Source organism: Belonocnema kinseyi, chromosome 10, assembly GCF_010883055.1.
Source record: "Belonocnema kinseyi isolate 2016_QV_RU_SX_M_011 chromosome 10, B_treatae_v1, whole genome shotgun sequence".
Lineage (NCBI taxonomy): Eukaryota > Metazoa > Arthropoda > Insecta > Hymenoptera > Cynipidae > Belonocnema > Belonocnema kinseyi.
Genome location: NC_046666.1, coordinates 99,612,699 through 99,621,108, shown reverse-complemented (window position 1 = coordinate 99,621,108; position 8,410 = coordinate 99,612,699). Strand labels below are relative to the sequence as shown.

The 8,410-nt window shown below is 30.6% G+C and overlaps 1 long non-coding RNA gene across 1 annotated transcript; it reads left to right on the top strand.

The window, feature by feature from the left end:
* Nucleotides 1-18: 18 nt before the first annotated feature.
* On the top strand, nt 19-4,767 carry LOC117181536. The gene is made up of 2 exons (XR_004468134.1): nt 19-275; nt 4,646-4,767. It is a non-coding gene; the product is annotated as an uncharacterized LOC117181536 (long non-coding RNA).
* Nucleotides 4,768-8,410: the final 3,643 nt, after the last annotated feature.

The following is an 8,410-nucleotide window of genomic DNA, read 5'->3' as shown; positions in this document are numbered from 1 at the left end:
TATGCATTAAACTTGTAATCTTTTGAAGATAAAATGAATCAAGCATGATGCAAATGAAGTTTTTCTTAATTTTGAGGCAATGAATGATTGCCGCGTTTATATGAAAACGTTCGCTAAATTCCAGATTGATCACGAGTCTCTTATTCGAGGAAAGCTTTTTCAATAAAAAAAAATTTGGAAATCGCGCAGGCTGCCCAATTCGACACAGTGGTACTAATACTCATTATACGACAAAAATTGGCTCATTCGGTTACACAGCTTTGATATCCTTATAGGTCAGTCAGTAATACATAAAAAAAAGAGTATATATAGTTTTCCAGAAGTATAAGAAATAAAAACTTATGGTACTGAAAAATGCGCGCCACAATGTTTTTACAGCTATGAGCGTGTACAACTAGCGATCTATAATTAATATTTTCTGGAAGGATTTTACTGCTATAGTGCATTTATACCTCTGTCCGTCCGAACGGTGCAGGTAGAAAGTCATAAGGGTTAATAAGGCGGTACATAGTTTTGTTTGACAATATTTCCGGCTAAAGAATTTATGAATTAAAAATTATCTTTGGGTCAATATAAGGAGCCTTTTTCGTTATCAACCTCCTCCGACCTCTGCGTATCTTTTGACAATTGCGAAAACTTTCAATAAACGGTTTTTACATTATCATCAGAGAAGGTATTAGATTTGTGTCAAATTTGATCATCCCAGTTTTTGTCAAATTTCCACGTTTTGAGACCCCCTGAATCCGAAAAACAGGTTTTTACGAATTTGTCAGTATGTATGTCTGTCTCTGTATGTAAGTCTCTCTTCGAACACGATACCTTTTGAAAAAATTAATCTATTAGATTGCCCTTTGCTATACTCATTCAGATCCTAAACTAAAGGTCAAGTTCGTTAGCCAGCCATCTTGGATGAGAATTCAAAAAGTGGGCACATTTTGAATATTTTTGAGACTATTTTCAAAATTAAAAAATTCTCTGTACGGCTTTTCATAGTATTCAAAAAGTCGAACAATTGATCCTAATGACTTTTTCCGAAAAATCAATAATTGCCAGTTATAGCATTTTCAAAATCCAAAAAAACAAACTGAAATGAACATTTTGAACCAAACAATGCATTATACGTAAAAAAGCCAAGAGAAGAAAAACTTCGCCTTTGAAAAGCCCTACCGGATTATGATAAATTTTTGAATTTGGTCGAAAAGTTGAAAATTCCAAATTTGATCGTACCAAAAATTTTTGAAACCACATTTTTTCAAGATTTCAAAATTCTATGTACGATTGTTCATAGTACTCAGAAACTCAAACAATTTATCCCTATGACTTTTTTCTATGAAAAGAAAATGATCAGAGTTAGCATTTTCAATATCAAAAAAAAAAAACTAAAATAAACATTTTAAGCCAAACAACGTATGATATTAAAAAAAGTCAAACGAAGAAAAACGTTGCTTTTTGAAAGCCCTATAAGATTATGATAACAAATTTTTTAATTTGGTCGAAAAGTTGAACAATCCAAATTTGATCGTGCCAAAAATAATGAAAAATCCAAAAATTCCATTTTTTGGCGAAACAATGCAAAGATACGAAAAAAATGAAAAAGCTCAAATTGCGCGCCTAAAAAGATTTATAAATTTATTATTAACCATTTTTCGATAGGAGGAGTAAACTTTCTTTTAATCGTAAAAAACAAGATTAAAAATAAAAAAAATTATAAAAACAAGAAAACAAGAATTAGTATGATTCAATTCTTATGCATATTATGAATGTTAATGATATACATTTATTGAAATGATATGTTTCAGCGCAGCTGAGAATACAATTTAAAACAAAATAAGAAACAAATATAAAAATAATCATGATAAATACAAGTTGCTCTTTATTTTTCAATTTTTTAATAAGCAATCCCACGCAGAGTTACATAACAAATGTATTATAATTGATATAAAAGTGTTATGTATAATGTAGAAAAGTTGACATGTTGGACAAAATCGAGTGCGAAGCACGAGATACGTGATGAGAATGTATTCGTTAAAGCCAAAAGAGCTTTAACAAAAGAGAGTCAGAATTACAGTTGTCGGTCCGCTCACCTTTGATTTTAAAAGGTCTGTGCACGAATGCGGGAGAAATGCAAAGACCAAGCGCGGAGTGCGATTGCCATCAGTCGCGTGCCGTAGATGCGCTCAAACTCTCGAGCTAAGCACTTTTAACGAAAGAGAATTCACAATCACAAAATTACAGTGGTGAATGTTTTGAATCTTAATTTTACAAGGTTTACACAAGAATGTGCAAAGATATAATGATTGAGCGCGAGGTAAATAGATAATCGAGCGCGAAGCGCGAGAATCAACAGTCGCGCAACCTAGGCGCGCTCAAACTTGTGAGCGAAGCGAGCCGCGCACGATGAGAATCAGGGTGGTCACATGTCAGGGACAATAAAGTTTGTCAGGGAAATGAAGCAGCTGTAAGAGAAAATAGAAATTTATATGTTTTTAGAATATTTTTGAAGCACTTCCTAATGTCAATATAAATATTTTTTGAATGTATATTCTTTAATAATATAATTCGAGTCTTAGTTGTTTTATTTGTAATTTCTTTATTAAGAGTTTGGATACATATGATTTAGTTAATTAATCAGGTCAGAAAACACAGCAGCTTTACAATTGGTTATAAATCGCTTTTGTAAAATCAAACCTTATTTTTAAAAATTGCCCCCTGCAATAGAAAAAGTATTTAAAAAATGACTAGGCTAGATTTTTTCTATTTTTTTGCTTTCCAATGCGATATAAACATTTTTGTAAGATCAACCCATATTTTAAAAGGCAACCCCCTGTGCTGCAAAAACGTATTTAAAAAAAAAGGAAACTCTCTGAATGGAAAATACTTATATTAACACAGTATTTTTAAAGCATAACTAAGGAGAAAAACTATGACTGATGCCAAAAATTGTATACATTAACTGTTGAAATTGTTGGTACTCTTAATTTTTGTACTCATTCTTTATTTTCCAATGTCATATAAATCACTTTTGTTCAATTAACCCTTCGATATCAAAGAAACACCCTGTAATGAAAACACGTATTGAAAAAGTCGATATAGACATAGATGGAGTTTACTTATAAAATAGTAACATGGTACTTCTGAGCATAATTATATCTCATTAAAATTATTTTCCAGTCTATGTGTATATATTAAAAAAATGTAACTACCTTTTTCAATGCATCTTTTAATGATTTTAAACAACTCCTAGCACAACAATTATTAATGAGTAAAATCCATTTTTATATCAAGAACCATCTAAATGTCTAGAACGGTTGAAAATTTCTTGAGAGCAGACTTTTTCTAAAATAATTTTTTCAAACAGTTATTAAAACTATTTTTAAAGATAAGTTGAAATTGTTTTGAAAATCCTAAAAAGCACTTATGTGAATAGGAGGCTGGGGATCTACATGTATGTTGTACAATACATTTTGGCTTTTATCTGTGTTTTATCTTTGATCTTTTATCTATGAGAACCATTTGCCCAAATCACATTCGAAAAAAATGCATCCCGCTCTGTACAAAATTGTCATATAATACCAATAAAATTAAGATTAATTTCACGATAAGTGCAGTTTTTTGGGGTTAATGAAACTTGATATTTTACAGCATTGAGTCGATATTAAAATCAAGTGAACGATCTACCTGGATAACGTTGAACTTGTATGGGTTTCCCTCGTGCAGTTGTCGAGAAATCTACATAGTCTACCACTAATCAAGTTCAGACAAACTTTGCGATAAGGGTAGTTTTATGGGGTTACTAAACATTGATTCCTTACAACATTGATTCGATAAAAAATCATGTGACCGATCTACCTGGATAAGGTCGAATTTATATGGGTTTCACTAAAAAAATGTACATATTCTACTACCAATCAAATTCAAACCAATTTTGCGATAAGGGTATTTTTTGGGGATGCTAGAATTTCATACCTCAGATCATGGGGTCTGTCGACAACCCACGTGACTGATATACCTAGATAAGTTGGACATTTGAGGAGTTTCGATAGTAGCAGAAATCGAATATTCACAAGTTCGAATCTCGAATATTTATGAGCATAAACACTATGACCCTATATTTAAAGGAGATAATAAAACGGCGACTTGATATGTGATAATTATGTACAGAACGGGGTAGCATTCCTAATCACACGGCTGCTTTCCAGGGTTTTAAAATTATTTCAACTGATCTTTAAAAATAGTTTTAATCACTAATTGAAAAAAATAGTTTAGAAAAAGTCTGCTCTCAACAAATTTTCAGTCATTCTGAACATTTAGATTGTTCGTAATATGAATATGGATTTTTTTTTCGTTAAGAATTTGTTGTGCTGGAAGTTGTTTAAAGGTATTAAACGAGGCATCGTAAAATGTCAATTACATTTTTTGAATAAACACATAGACTGGGAAAGAATGTTGTAAAAGATGTTGCAATTTCAGCTTATATATTAGGGGTGAGAAATAATCATGCTCAAAAATACCATTTGACTATTTTATAAGTAAGTTCCATCTATGTAGATAACGACTTTTTTCAATGCGCGTCCTCATTACAAAGCACAAAAATTAGGCAAAAAAAACTAACCTAATCATTTTTTTAATTTCATGTTTTTTGTAGAGGGTGTCGCTGAGTTGATGGCAAGATACCGCCGCCCTGTTTTCTCCAAAACTAATAGAGAAAAACAAACTCTTTATAATTGTGAAAAATAGCAATAAAAAAATAGCATAAGATATCCATTATATGGCATTTTGTTTTTCGTTAGTGGTTCCGCTGAGTTGTCTGACCTTCATTTATGTCAGGGAAATTCGTTTAAATGTCAGAGAAATTCGTCTAAATGTCAGGGAACTGTCAGAGAAATTGAAATATTCAATCTTGTGGTTACCCTGAGAATGTGCCTGCGAAGCGGGCAGATTTTTGATTTATAAATCGTTTATAGTTTTTTTTTGAAAACTCCGTGTATACAACATTTGAAATACATAAAATTCCACACGAAAAAGGTTATATTTATTTTATTCATACGACTCATATTTTTCGAATAATAGCCGTGCAAAGTCCAAAATTTTGTTTAAAAAAATGTTGAAAGCTTCCAATTGTACTAGTTCTGAAATGAAACTAATTACAGTCATCACAGAGTGCAGGGTTGCTACAACAAAGATATAAGCCTACTATCAGCGAGAAAATTCGAGTCCTCTGGCTTTTTGACGTTGAATAAGTATGTGAAGAAAAAAATGGTAGGTTAATTAAAAAGGTCTCGTCTTAAATCTGATGAAAAGTGAGAAAATATGATAGCTTTTAAAAACAGTGAACTTTGAAGCATAGTTTTTTATAGAAAAAATAATAGGAAAAATCTGAAAAAAATCATGGTGGTACATTAAACATTTCTGAGCAGATTGTTGTCGAAAAATTTGCAAAATATAAATAATTGCTCATTTTTTGTGAATAAATATGCGAGCGCACTATCTTCAGATCTAATGAAAATAATGAAGTGATTAAAATTGGAGGTATCTATTTGAACTGTCTGTAGTCGTCCTCTGTTTTCCTCAGCCCGACCTACCCAACTTGTGCCTCCTTGCCTCACTCTGGCCTTCAAACCCTTTCCCTGTGTTGAGGAAAACCGAGGTCGATCCCCTGAAAAAACGGCACCACGCTGGGCTCTCGCACTTGCTTTCCTATATAAAAAACTGACTTCATATATCGTAATTTGTGCGAAGGCAACAAGAAGCACATACTTCCTTCAAATTGTAAATTATTACAGATAGTTCAACTAACTACCTCTAATTTAAATCACTTCATTATCTTCATTAAAACTGAAGATAGTGCGCTCGCATATTTATTCACAAAAAAAACGAGCAATTATTTTTATTTTGCAAATTTTTCGACGGCAATCTGCTCAGAAATGTTTAATGTACACCACCATGAATTTTTTCAGATTTTTCTATTATTTTTTCTATAAAAAACTATGCTTCCAAGTTCACTGTTTTTAAAAGCTATCATATTTCCTCATTTTTCATCAGATTTTCAGATCTGTAAGCTAAAAATAATTTTTTGGAATATTACTTTTCGGCTCATTAACGTACAACATTTGCACCTTTAAGACGAGACCTTTTTAATTAACCTACCATTTTTTATTCGCATACTTATTCAACGTCAAAGCCAGAGGACTCGAATTTTCCAGGGACTGAGAGTGAATCCCGAGTGAGCCGAAAGTGATGCTGTAAACGCGCTCTTTAGGAGATATATTCTGTGGGAGAACTGTTGCTTGAAAGAGGCGTCACCCAATCAGGGAATAAATCCCAAACTGAACCGACGAAAAAGGGCCCGTTAGCTTTTACTGTTCTCAAGATCCGAAAATATTTACTGCAGGAAGAAAGTGATCCCATCCCCAGTGGACTTTGCCTCCTTCTCAATCACTCAGAAACGGATGGGTTGCGACAGCATCTGGTCAAGTTTGAATCCCGAGAAAAACAGGCACAGAGGATCGGTCCTTCAGTTTGTGTACTGATCAAAACAAAGTACACGGGTTTTCATCTTTGAAAGATCGAAACCTCCAGAATTCTGGTAGGTTTTGCTCCCGATGGAAACTTAACCGAAGATACTTTCAAACGATCCCGAAGAGAGCGAACTGCCATCCGAAAGAGTTAGGTTTTGAACCTACTTTCAGCTCTCTGGACTTTTACTCTCTGTCTATGCAATATGATTTTAATCTCTGAGATTCTGTTCTTGAAATCAGAATAAAAGCTACTTTATAGTAATTTAGCAATTTCTCGCTAATTCTAAATTATATTATACGTGTTTAAAACACGACTATATAATATACATTATTATTTGATTAAGAAACAATATTGAAGTAATTTATTAATCAATTAATAATATATGATTTATTAATAAATAGGTAAATTTGTGAATAATGTTTAATTACAAGTATAATTGAATAGAAATTTTTTGGTATTGATATAAACATTGAAAAATATAAAATTAATAACATTCAAAATTTTATTTTTTAATTAATTACTGTTTGTTAACGATTTTATCATTTTTTAAATTGTACCATTTGTTTAGATTATATTTTCAAATCTATTATTTTTCTAAGAGTCAATTTCTTAAACGATGGTATTTTTCGACCCTTTTTATTTGTTGAACAATTATTTAAGTTTGTTAAATATTTTATTTTTGAAAAATTTAACTTATTAAACAATTTTTTTATATTTTATTTTTAAAATATCTGATTTAGCAATTTCATTTATTATCATTGATTAAATAATAATTAACTAAGGGAATACTAATATTTGATGATAAAAGTATTCTAACTATAATTCAAATAAATTTGTTTGAAATTTAATTTTTAATTTTATGGTCCAAATATCTATAACTTTTATTTCAACAATTATTTTGTTCAAAAATTGTAATTAAAAAAAGAATTGATTTTCCTAAATGAATTCTTGAACCAATTCCAGTTTTTAAATAATTTTTTTTCAGTAGTTCATTTCTTATACCTTTTTGATTCTTCATCAATTTTATTGTTTAACCATTTTATGTTTTATTTGAATTTATTTTTTCAGCAATTTTCTTTTTTAATTAATTACTTTTTTTATTAATTGTATCATTTTCTTAAATTCTATTATTTGTTTAAATAATATTTTTGAAACTATTTCTTTTTTCCTGAAGTTTAATTTCAAAAACTATTTTATTTTCTAAGCAATTGTTAAAGTTTGCATAAATTTTATTTATTAAATAAATTTATTTTTGACAAATTTAATTTTTCAAACAATTCATTAATTTTTTAATATTTTATTAATTAATATATTATAGATTAATATAATTTGTTATCATTGCTTAAATAATAATTAATTAATTAAGAGAATAATAATACTCTATGTTAAAAGTATTCTAATAAAAATCTACATAAATCTTAATTTATGAAACAAAAAAAAATGCATTAGTCAACAATAATTCCAACTAGTGACGTTTTATTAAAATTCGAAAAAATATTGTATGTGGTGCCATCCAGTAAAGTTTCGTTTCCAAAAGATTCATCAGAAACGACACATTCTGATTCACTAAGAGATCGATGTTTTACTCTTAGTATTCAGCTCCCTAGAAGATTCAAATCCTATAGAGTCAGTAAGTTCGATCTTTCCAGTCTTTCGATCTTCTACTGATTCCATCCATACCGGAGTGGGGGCAGAGATCGTTCAGTCAAAGATATTATAAACGTAGATGCGGTACGGGGCGTCGGCGTGGGGAATTATATATATAGGACATCACACTTTCTGCCCTATCCGAGGTGTTGCCCTCATCGTACTACGAAGTCGAATTCTTGTTTTCTCATTCTTCGTAAAATATGACGGTAAAGCAGTAGAAAGATTTTTTGAGGTTAGAAAA